This window comes from Elephantulus edwardii, unplaced genomic scaffold (assembly GCF_000299155.1).
Source record: "Elephantulus edwardii isolate Elephantulus edwardi_28Jun2011 unplaced genomic scaffold, EleEdw1.0 scaffold00299, whole genome shotgun sequence".
Classification (NCBI taxonomy): Eukaryota; Metazoa; Chordata; class Mammalia; order Macroscelidea; family Macroscelididae; genus Elephantulus; species Elephantulus edwardii.
In genome coordinates this window covers 1,319,734-1,331,809 of record NW_006400049.1, presented here as the reverse complement: position 1 = coordinate 1,331,809, position 12,076 = coordinate 1,319,734, and positions in this window count along the sequence as shown.

The following is a 12,076-nucleotide window of genomic DNA, read 5'->3' as shown; positions in this document are numbered from 1 at the left end:
AGGATAGAGCAGGGTTTAGGGCTGTTGTGCATAGGGTCGCTATGAGTCGGAAACGACTCGACGGCACATAACAACAACAACAACAACAACCTTTCATTTGAACTTGCACATGAGTAATTGGTGGTCTGCTCACAGTCAGCACGTGGCCTGTTTTTGGGAGTTGTCACTAAGTTTCTCCAATCATTTTTTCGAGAGATGCAGTCAATGGAATTCCTGTGTAGTGAGTAAGAAATGAACTGGAATTCTAAGCATTAGGCAGCTAAGATGGACTGACATTGGCTACTTTTTTCCTGACATCAGAACTATAATCATGAAACTATTTTGTCACATCAATGAAAAATTGAGGAAGATTAGTGCTGTGTTCATAGTAAAAAATACTTTTTTTCGATCTGATCTGAAGCACAATGCTGTGAACAATAGGAAACTATAAATATACATGTGAGGAAAATCTGATGAAAGAAATTTTATTCAAATATATGAAGCAATAACTAAAGACAAAAATGAGGAAACTGGGGCTTTTTCTCACCTTTTGCAGTCTGAAATAAATTGAACAATCAGAATGCATTTATGATAACTGATGATTGTAATGCAAAAATTGGAAACAAAGAAGACTTGGTAGTCAGAAATTATGCACTTAATGACAGAAATGAGGCTAGAGGTTGAATAATGATTCCACGAGTTCTTTTTATGTTATTTATTTCTTTTTCTTTGCAAGACAGTTTGAGATTTTGCCCCCTACTTAATCCCTGAGTTGTTACTTTTGGCCTCCTTTTCTACTCCAGATGGTGTGTTATATTTCCTAAATAAATTTTAAACAACTTGATTTGATACTTTTTGTTAGGCTGTGTGCTGTAGCCTGCCCTGTGATTGGTATGCACTTCACAAGAATTGGTTAACAGGCTATGCTAACGATGTTTCTGTAGTCTTTTATACAAATGAAGTGTGTACCCTAAGGACAGGGGATTTGATCAGGTTGTAGTCCCCTGCTGTTAAGTCCATGCTTTGTAATTAACAACAGTTTTGTATCTATGCAACCAGTTAGTCCCACAGAGCAGCAGGAAGAAGAGAGAAAATGTATAAAGAGGGAGGAAGAAAGTAAACTTAACAATATTGATCAAAAACTGAAATCCTGAAGCCAGCAAGAAGTGCAAGTGAGGCTGCACACAAAAGCAGGTAGTCATAGGCTCAGAAAGCTCTGAGATAGGTTAACGGACAGCAAGGCCAAAAGATAGCTGTCCTAAGGGGGTGGAAAGGAGACCTGTGGAGAGAGAAAGAGAGGGAGAATTCCTGTATGACCAAGAGGAAGTTAAAGAATTTTCATCCTTCGAAAGAGGGGGATTTACCAACATGTGCCTTGACCTTACTCGTGAATTGTAGCCTATTGATGCTAATTCTGAGTTGTACCTGGTTACTTCTTGAATAAGACATGCAAGAGGAGACAAGTCTTTAACATGAACAAAAGCACCAGGAAGATATTCACTTCTTCAGAGAAGAATAACCAACAATATGTGCTTCAAAGGTCAGCATTTGCTCAATGATACAACTCCGAAGGCAGGAAGGAGTAGACTAGAAATATTAGTGGAAATAAGAACCACAATAAAAAAGGTAGAAAGAGTGGTTATGTTATTTACATTGCAATTAATGCCATGAAATAGAATCTTCTTGAATAGTTGAATGGAATACCAATTTTCTTTGCAAACTTTCACTCAAACCACAATTAAAAATGAAAAGAAAACTATTGCATATAGTTCTCTTCTGACAAATAGGAGATGGCCCTATGTCAGAAATGACTTAGCCAATTTTTTTCATACCAGACCTTACTTATCACATGAAGTTAGTTTTGTCATTTTCCAAAACAACTGCATTACGGTTTTTATAACACTATTCATTGTTTCCTCTTGTTCTATGAAAGTATTAGCAACTGCACAATTCAATGTATTAATAAAAAATAATAAACTCTTCTGTAACATTCTTCTACACTCTTGTATTTGGATTTTATTTTTTGTTTCTTTCATGATCTTTTTTTAAAGCAATAATCCATGTTTTTTGGGGTTTTTTTTTCTTTTGGATATGTATGCTTTAGTTCTGACTTTTATGATTATTGTAGGGCTCTGGAAAGAAAAAAAATGCAGTTCAATTTAAAATCATGTAACAGAAAAAATATTTTAAGGCATAAAAATGAACTTCACTTATCCAAAGCCATAATAAAAAAGTAAAACTAATAACTACTATATTCTCCTATATTTAAAGTAAGAATCTTTAATTATAATAACAGAAGATTTGAACGAACTAAATATTAAGCTTGTGTAATTTTTCTATGTCTACTGTTAGTAGATGCCAGTGGTGTTACAAATGTTTAAATCCTCAATTACCAGCCCAAAAATTGTCAGATCAAACTCATTCAAAGGGACTTTGAAATAATGGCCTGTTGTTTGACAGAACACAGCCTGCAAAACCCTGGAGCAATTTTATACTCTTTACACATGGACTTGAAATATACATGGCAGAAATTGGGTTTTGCTTTGTTTTCTTTTTAATTATTGATGTTAGTTACTGTTGTTGTTAGGTGCCAATGAGTCGAGTACAACCCCTAGCGACCCTACAAACAACAGATCTGAACCCTGTCCTATCCTGTGCCATCCGTACCCTTCCTGACTCTCTGGAGCCCATAGTGGGAGTCACTGTTTCAATCCATCTGGTTGAGGGTCTTCTCCTCCTTTTATGATACTCTACCTTTCCAAGTATGATGCCCCTTTCCAAGGAATAGCTTCTCCTAGCAACATGCCCAAAGTATGCTATCCTTGTCTCCAAGGAGTATGCTAACTGTCCTTTCTCCAAGACATATTTTTTATTATTTTGGCAGTCCATGGTATGTTCTACTTCAACACTACAGATCAAAACATCAATTCTTCTTATGTAATCTTCAATCATTGTCCAACTCGCAGATTCAGAGCAAGTGATCAGAAAGTCCTTGGCCTGAATCAGACACACCTTAATTATCAAACTAATATCATTGCTCTTCATTAATTTGAAGAAGTCTCTGACTACAGACTTTCCCAGTGCAATACATCTCCTGATCTCCTTGATGATATCAAGGGTTTTGATGGTGGATCCATGGTGAACTTGTTGACAATTTCAATCTTTTCTAGTTAAAGTCAAAAGAGTATAATGGTGATTGTCCTGCTATCCTCTATGTGAACAAAGTATCATTTTAAGAGTATATTAGAACTTCAACAATTCTTGATTTGAGTTTCCATAGAAGTTTTACTTTAAGGCATAAAGTTAATTGTTTTGGGACGTAAATGTAACAGCTTCAGCATCATCATAAACTAATGAATTGATAATATGAATTTGCAGACAATAAGCATTACAAGTTTGACACTAATTAAGTCAATATGTGAGTAGAGATTATTTCTCAGGATGCTGACAGATCAGACTTTGAGAGTGAAAAGTGAAGGCCAGATTCTGGGACAACATAATTTCAACAATATGCTGGGACTCTTCATGGGAGGCAACTACTCAGCATTTTCAGACCAATATATTCTTTAAGACTTCTCTAAGTGGCTAAAAAAATTTCTTGCAAGGAGGTCCTTAAGTATGATTTATTAGAGGTCAATTGTGTGCTAAAAATGCTGTAAAGCGTTACAGGTATATATCACTGTTAATTTAATAATGCTGGAAGAAATTTTGTAGACTAGAAAACTAGGTTAAGCTAGTGGTGAACTCATTCCAGATTCATAATAAGCTCTGTCTGATTCTATAACAATACTCTTTATACTATAGAAATTATTTAAAATCATCTTAATAGCCTTAAAAATATTGAATATTTTATTTAAAAGAAAATTTTTATTTAAATATTTTTATCACATATTTGTTCCACTAATGTTGTCTGGTATTGTTGAGTCGATTACTTTTATATCTAAAAAGGGGGGAAATCATGCTTTCTATCTGGTCTTCATGTAATTAAGATAGTAAGACTTGATGTTTGCAAACCTAAAATCTGAGAATCTAATAATTTCAAGATATGTCATATATCCTATAAAATAATCAACATGTTGTTGCTGGCTATCATCAAGTTGTCTACAACTCATTAGCCGCCCTGTGAAAAACAGAGCTGAAACTTGCTCCATCTTGTACTGTTCTCACAATCTCTGACATGCTCAAGTCCATTGTTACAGTCAACATGTCAATCTACTTTAGTGGAGGTCTTTCTCTCCTAATCCAACCCCCTACGTTTCCCAGGTAGAGGTTCCCTTCCAAGGACTAGCCCAATCAAAAGAGATCACCAATTTCCAATACTTATCACATGTGTTTCTTCATGATTGAAGATATTGTTACCTCAGTTAGGAAGGAGAGCAGAAAATAGAGCTTATTATAAAAGAATGCACTAGTAATTTGTTTATGAGAATTTAAAATAGGGAAGTAAATCCTCTAGACACCAAATATGGTTTTATGCCTATGGAAAGAGAGAATAGAAAAGAAACAATCCAGTATCTTATGTCATATTTGGAATGACTCTGGAAAAGTCTTGATTAGTCTTACAGGAAGATACAGCACACACACTCACCACACACAGAGACTCTTAGTAGAAAATCTACATCCAGTGAACACGACACTATTACTGTGCTGGAAGTTGTGCTTTAAATCACAAACTTAATTAAAAAGAAATAAGGACTTCAAGAAGAGCTCAGAGACCAATATGACAAGGGAAATTAAGACAATTTGAGAGAAAGGGTTGGATTTCCACATCTTAGAATGAAAAACAAACCAAAACAAAGAACTTATAAAAACAGTACTCAAAATGTTGTTGTATGCCATTAATATAATTCATAATAACCCTATGAACAACAAACCAGTACCTTCTCTTATTCTGTGCTTTCCACATCATTCCGACACACTTAATCCTATCGGTGTAGTCACTGTGTGAGAATCTTCCTCTCTTTCACTGACCCTCCACTTTTCCAAGAATAATGTCCTTCTCCAAAGAATAATGTCCCCTTGTAATACACTCAAAGTATGTGAGATGAAATTTCACCGTCGTTGCCTCCAAGTAGCACTTTAACCGCACCTCCTCTAAAGCATATGTTTGCTTTTTTGTCCATATATGAGATAATCAATATTCTTCTCCAACACTACAACTCTAAAGTGCCAATTTTTCATCTGTAGTCCTTGTACATTCATTGTTCAACTCACAAATATTTAGTAAATGACTGAAATGACCATGTCTTGAATGAGGGACATCTCAGTCTTCAAACTGACATCATTGCTTCTCGGTACTTTGGAGATGTTGCTGACCATAAACTTTCCTAATACAATATGTCTTTTGATTTCTTGACTACAGTATCAACGATGTGGATTATACAGCCAAGTAGGATGAAATAATTGACTATTTCAATCTTTTCCCCATCTATTATGATGTGGCTTATTGGTCCAGTGGTGAGGATTTTTATCATCTTGATGTTTAGAACTGGTCCATATTGAAGGCTGCAGACTTTGATCTACATCATGTGTTTCAAGTCCACCTCAATTTAAGCAACCAAGGTTGTTTCATCTGCAAATTTCAGGTTGTCTTTATCTTATCCTCATGCCAAATTCTTCTTCATAGAGTCCAACTTCTAGATTGCTTTGCTCAGAAAAGAAATTTAATAGATATGGGAAAAGGACACAGCCCTCATGAACATCTTTCTTGATTTTTAAACTACACTGTGTTCCTATTGCTCTGTTTGGACAACAACTTTGTGGTCCAAGTGCAAGTTTTATAGTAATATAAGTAAATGTTCAGGGCTTCCAATTTCTCTCAATTTTAACAAATGTTTGTATTGTTTACAAAATCAAATGCCGTTGCATAGTCAATAAAACTCAACTAGACATTCTTCTGGTATTCCTTGTTTTCAGCCAAGACCCAGCTCACATCAGTAAGACTATCCCTAGAACCACAGCTTCTCAAACCCAGTTTTAATTTTGGCCATTTTCTGGCAATGTATTACTTTAGCTATTTGGAGATGATTTTCAGCAATATTTTGCTTGCACATTGGAAAATTCTATTGTCAGAAACCTCTCCAAAGTCCTGAAGAGCAATGGTGTCTCTCTGGAGACTAAGGTGCATCTGATACAGGCTATGGTCTTTGCAATCACTTGTTATACATCAGAGAGCTGGACAATTACTAGGAAGGATAGAAGGAGATTTGATGCCTTTGAGCTGTGGTGCTGGAGAAGAGTATTGAATGTATCATAGACTGCCAAGAAAACAAACAGATTCATCCTGCAGAGGGTTAAACCAGGCTGTTATGAGTCTCAAGCAACTTGACGGCACATAACAACATTATGTTGGGTCCCCTTTCTTAGGAATAGGAACATATATGGATCTCTTCTAGTCAGTTGGCCATATAAGTGTCTTGCAAATTTCCTCAACCAAAAATGTGAGCACATTTAAGGCTGCATCTGTTAGTTGAAGCATTTCAAATGGTATTCCATCAATTCCTGAGGCCTTGTTTTTACCAATATTTCCAATGCAGCTTGAACTTGGCTCTTGATCATATGCTACTTTCTGAAATATTACAATGTTGGCAATTTCATTTTGCAAGTATACAAATATCATAAAATAAACCTGTATATTGTGGAAAAGGTATGCTAAAAATGGATCAAGAGTTGGGTTACCCAGTGTGGAACAGAACTTCTGCTCACATCAGAGGACTCTAGGCTAATCTGTCTGGCTAAAAACTGTGAGTTTGTAAGTCTAGTGTAAGGATGCCCTCCTCTCTTGATTGTAAGCCAAGAATGGCAAAGTTCACAGGCTCTGGGAGGAACTCTTTGAGAGCTTCTACCTCAAAAAGCATGATAGTGTGGGCATAATCTGACATAGTTGAGTTTTGTTGGGGTATGAGCATAGCTGGAAGTTGGGAAGCACATTGCCCCACCACCAGGTGAACAGTAGGGGCATTAGGCACAGGGGACAAGGGTGAGATTGGACCTTTTCAACTATGTGGATACTTTTGCTGCTGCTATTCCTGCTCTCCTGGGTTCTTATGACCAATGGATTCCTGTCCAAGTTGGTCAACTTGCACTGTTTATAGTTCTGTAGTTTCTTGATCTTCCTATTCTGTGTTTCAATTTAGCTTCACATATTTTCCACCCACTGTGGATGCCATTGCCACTGTTGCCACCATCCTGATTTCCCTGGTTTCTTTGCTACGTAGACAGCTGTTTGGGTTGATTTTGCTGTTTATGGTTATGTTTCCTGTTGCTCTCTTTATTTAATATTTTAGTTCACTCTCTTTCTTCAGTCACTGCCTGAAGCACTTCATCTTTTCTTTCTAAACTACTAGCTTAAATATTGTTGTCTCTACCTGAAATCCTTTTATTCTATTGTTCAGTGCAAAAGTTTTGAACTACCATTGACTTAGTCCTCTATCTTGAGTCTTCAGATTATCCACACAAATCTGACTGGAAGAGATTCCTGTTTATTTCTTTCCCCCAAAAGGTGATCCAACACAGTGTGGAAATTATTAAATAGTATCATTAATAGCATATGTAGTAAAACACTGATAAAAACTATACAAAAAGGACTGAAACAATACAGCAACAGAGAACTGACAGAAATTCAAGCAGGTTTCAGAAAAGACAATGGAATGTGAAATATAAACACTGATGTCGGATGGATCTTGACTGAAAGTAGAGAATACAAGAAAGATGTTTATCTGTGTTTTATTGATCGTGCAAAGACATTTGACTGTATGAATCATGCAAATTATAGATTATAGCTAACATTGGGAAAATTGGGAATCTCAGGACACTCAATTGTATTAATATGAAACCTATACATAGAAAAAGACCTCATTGTCTGAACAGATGAAGAGAACACAATTTGGCTAAAAATAAAAAAATAAATGTCAAAGGTGTATTATTTCCCTATACCTAGTCAATTGGTACATTGAGCAAATAATTTGAGAAACTGAACTATATGAATAAGAACAGAGTCAGAATTGAAAGAAGACTCATCAGTAACCTAACTTATGTAGATGATACAGCCTTACTTGTTGAAAGTAAAGAAGACTTGACATACTTGCTGCAGAAGATCAAAAACTAAAGCTTTCAATATTGGTTACATCTCAACATTAAGAAAACTAAAGTCCTCCTTACTGGACCAATAGGCAACATCTTGATGGATAGAGAAATGATTACAGTTGTCAACAGATTCACAACTAATATCCATGGAAGCAGCAGTTAAGAAATGAAAAGATGTGTTGCATTGGGAAAATCTATTGCCAAGGACACGTGCAAAGTGCCAAACAGTAATGTCAAAGTTTAAAGATTAAGGTATGCCTGATTGAAGCCATAGTATTTTCAATTATTTACTATGTAACTGAAAGTTAAACAAGGAATAGCTATGGAAGAAGAAAAACTATTATACCCTTGGATTGTGGTGTTGGAGAAGAGTACTGAATATTCCATATACTGATAAAATAATAATCAGATCCTTTTGGAGGAAGTGCAGCCAATGTGCTCCTTAGAGGCAAGTGTGGTGAAATTTTACCTCACATACTTTGGACAAGTTGACAAAGGTGCCAGTCTCTGAAAAATGACATCATGCTTGCAATGATGGGGAGTCAGAGAAGGAGAGGGAGATTTTCAAGAAGATGAATTGGCACAGTGACTCTAACAGTGAGCTTGAGCATATCCTAGATTGAAAGGATGGCACATTTAGGATAAGCTTTATAGATTCACTACGGGTCATCATCAACTCAGTAGAACCTAACAACAGGAACAGATTGCAAAAGGTGATGTTACTATTTTGGCAATTCTGCAGATGAAACTTTCTCTCAAAACTGAGAGGATGTGTCTGATGTCTCAGTAGGTTCAGAATGTAATTTTAGAATCTGAATTTACCTATCTTGTTACTAATAACTCCTTTTTCCTCCCAATATATCTCTTTCAGAAAAATTGTAGACCCATTCTTCACCATTGTACTTCGGCAATGGTTAACTTATATCTTCAGTTTCACAGGTCCACAGATGGAAAAGAATTTTATTGCAGATTAAAACACACACAGAATCTCTTTCTTATTTGATGTAGATGGTTCAGAATATATGATTCTGCATTTAGAAAGGATGCTGGGAATGTATACATTTAAGGAACCTGGGATGGAGGTGAACACATGTTACATAAAAGAAAATGTGTTCTCCCATAGATTTGGGCAACCAAAAGGTACAGACTATAGTTTGAATTTCATCTCCCTTAAAGATGACATACACGTATATTCCAGTTGATGAATTTTAAACTTATTTCAGGAAACAGGGATCTACTTTGCAGATGTTTTTGGTTATGTTTAAGGAAGTCATACTTGGGTAGAGTGGGTTCAAATCCTAATCTCTTTTGTGGTACATTTTTTAAAAAGAGGACTGACATAGAACTCTAAGAAACATATGAAGCTACCAGAAACTGAATGGGTTAAGGAAGACATTTTCCTGAGAACTGACAGAAAAAATAAACTTAACTTTGCCAACGGCCTGAATTCACACTAGCCTCCAGAACTGCTTGAAAATAAATTTATGCTATTTAGTCACTTGTTTTATGTTAATTTGCCACGGCAGCTCTAAGTAAACTTACATGAAATAAACACAACACTATGCATATAATTTGGACTGCCAGATTCCGATCCCTAATTAGCAGATTTTTACTGACATCAAGTCAGATTAGGTAAAATCACAGATTATATAGTGCCTTAATTTGACAGAATTATCTATGCTTCTTTATTTGACAATTTCTTCACTTGTCAAGATTCACATTAAATTTTAAAAAATAATGAAACTAAGTTGCAAATGAAATAAAATAATCAACAAAAGCAACATTACATCTAATTTGTTTAAGAAAACTAAATGAAACAGTGTGTTAAGAGCTATGGATCACTCATAAAATGCCTGGGAAAGCTTGTAAATGCAGCTAATAAAATAGGTAGGACTAAATCAAGCAGTCCAGTCCAGTGGGTGTAGTGGCTAAAGCCAGTGGATATCAAAACAAAGGCAAGCACTTGATATAAGCACTCATTCTAAATGTTGTCCAATATTGTTAACCCAGATTCTGATGCTTCCTAGATCATTGATACTATGACTACTATGGTGTTGTTGTTAGGTGCTAATAAGTTGAGTATAACTCATAGTGACCCTACGAATAAAACATCTGAACCCTGTTCTATCTGACACACAATAGCCCCTTGCAGCAGTCATCCTGTCAATCCACTTGGTTGAAGGTTTTCCTCTCCTTCACCAACTCTCCATCCTTCCCAGTATCATGTTCTTCTCCAAAGAATAGCCCCTCCTATCAACATGCTCAAAATATATAAGGAGAAACTTCTTCATTCTTGCCTTTAAAGAACACTCTGGCTGCACCTTCTTTAAGACATGACTATAATGACTATGTTCATAATAGAATTCTTGGTTTTGTTGAGTCATTAGATAAGAATTGAATTTTTTTTTATAAACTTAAATTCTTATGTAATTGTGTTTGATTATTCTTACTTAGGTTACTGATAGTCTAGAGAGTAAAGAATTTCATTTCTACCTCAAACAGGTGGTTTGAACCCACCAGCTTCTCAAGAAAAGTAGTAACAACGTTCTCCTAAGCAATTTCCAACCTCTGAAAACCTGTCATAGGGTTAAATATGAGTAGATTGTGACTTAATGGTAATGAGTTGGAAGGTATTTTGTTTTGGTTTTTATAGTTTATTTTAGTTTTCAAGAAGGTAAAATAAAATATAAACAAATAGAATTGAAGGAGAGGCTGGGAAGTCTAGGTCTGATATTAGAAAGTGGAGAGAGCACAATCCCCCATAAGAACTCATAGATTGTGGAGACAGAATAGATTTTCGCAGTTACAATAAAGATATGAAAAGAGAGAGAGAGAATGTGTGTGTGTGTGTGTGTGTGTGTGTGCCTGCACAAAAAGGGTGAGAATCACTTATCAATCATATGTTTATTGAAGATCAATTTCGTTGACTCTGAGGAGAAGTGAATCTCCTTCCAGACTCTATAAAATTTTATATAATAAACTTAGATGATAAGGGAAGTTGTATTAAATGCTTCTACTTAACTAAATGTTTTTCTTAGAGGCCAAAGTTAGATAAATGTACAGTTGTGTCTGATATCTCATTAATTAAAAGTTCATAAAACATTTCTGACAACTTTGAACATAAAATAAAATTCATGTTTACTCCAAAAAGTCTTTACTAATACTTAAGTTCTAGCATACCTTTGTCAGTGCCATAGAGAAGTAAATGGAAGCAGTTATAATGGTTTTATTATTAATTATATTATCATAAAGTAATTGACATTTTGTTGTTTTTATGTGCTGTCAAGTTGCCTAGGACTCATAGTAAACCTATATACAACAGTTCTAAACCCCGCCCTATCCTGTGTCAATCTCACTGTCTCTACACACCTACCCCCATTACCCCAGTCACTGAATGAATCTACCTCGTAGAGGGCCTTCCTCTCCTGGGCTGTCCCTCCACACTTCCAAGCATGAACATCATTCTCCAAGGACTGATCCCTTCTTTGCAACATGTCCACAGTATGTTAGATGAAGCTTCAGAATCATTGCCTCCAAGGAGCAGCCTGGTTTAACCCTCTCCAAGAAGGACCTGTTAGTTTTCTTAGCAGTCCATGGTATATTCAATACTCCAACACCACAGCTCAAAGGCATCAATTCTCCTTATATCCTTCCTAGTCATTTTCCTGCTATCTGATGCACAGCAAGTGTTTGCAAAGACCATGGCCTGTAGCAGGTGCACCTTAGGCACCAGAGTGACACCATTGCTCTTCAGTAATTTGGAGAGGTCCCTTACAGCATATTTTCCTATTGCAATATGTCTTTTAATATCCTGGCTGCTGGTTCCAAGAGTGTTGACTGTGGAGCCAAGCATGCTAAAGCTGTTAACAATCTCAATCTCTTCACCATCCATCCTGATTCTGTCAATTGGCCCAGTGGTGAGAATCTTAGTCTTCTTGATATTGAACCTCAATCCATATTGAAGGCTGCAGTCCTTGACCTTCTGCAGCAAGTGCTTCAGGTCCTCCTCAGG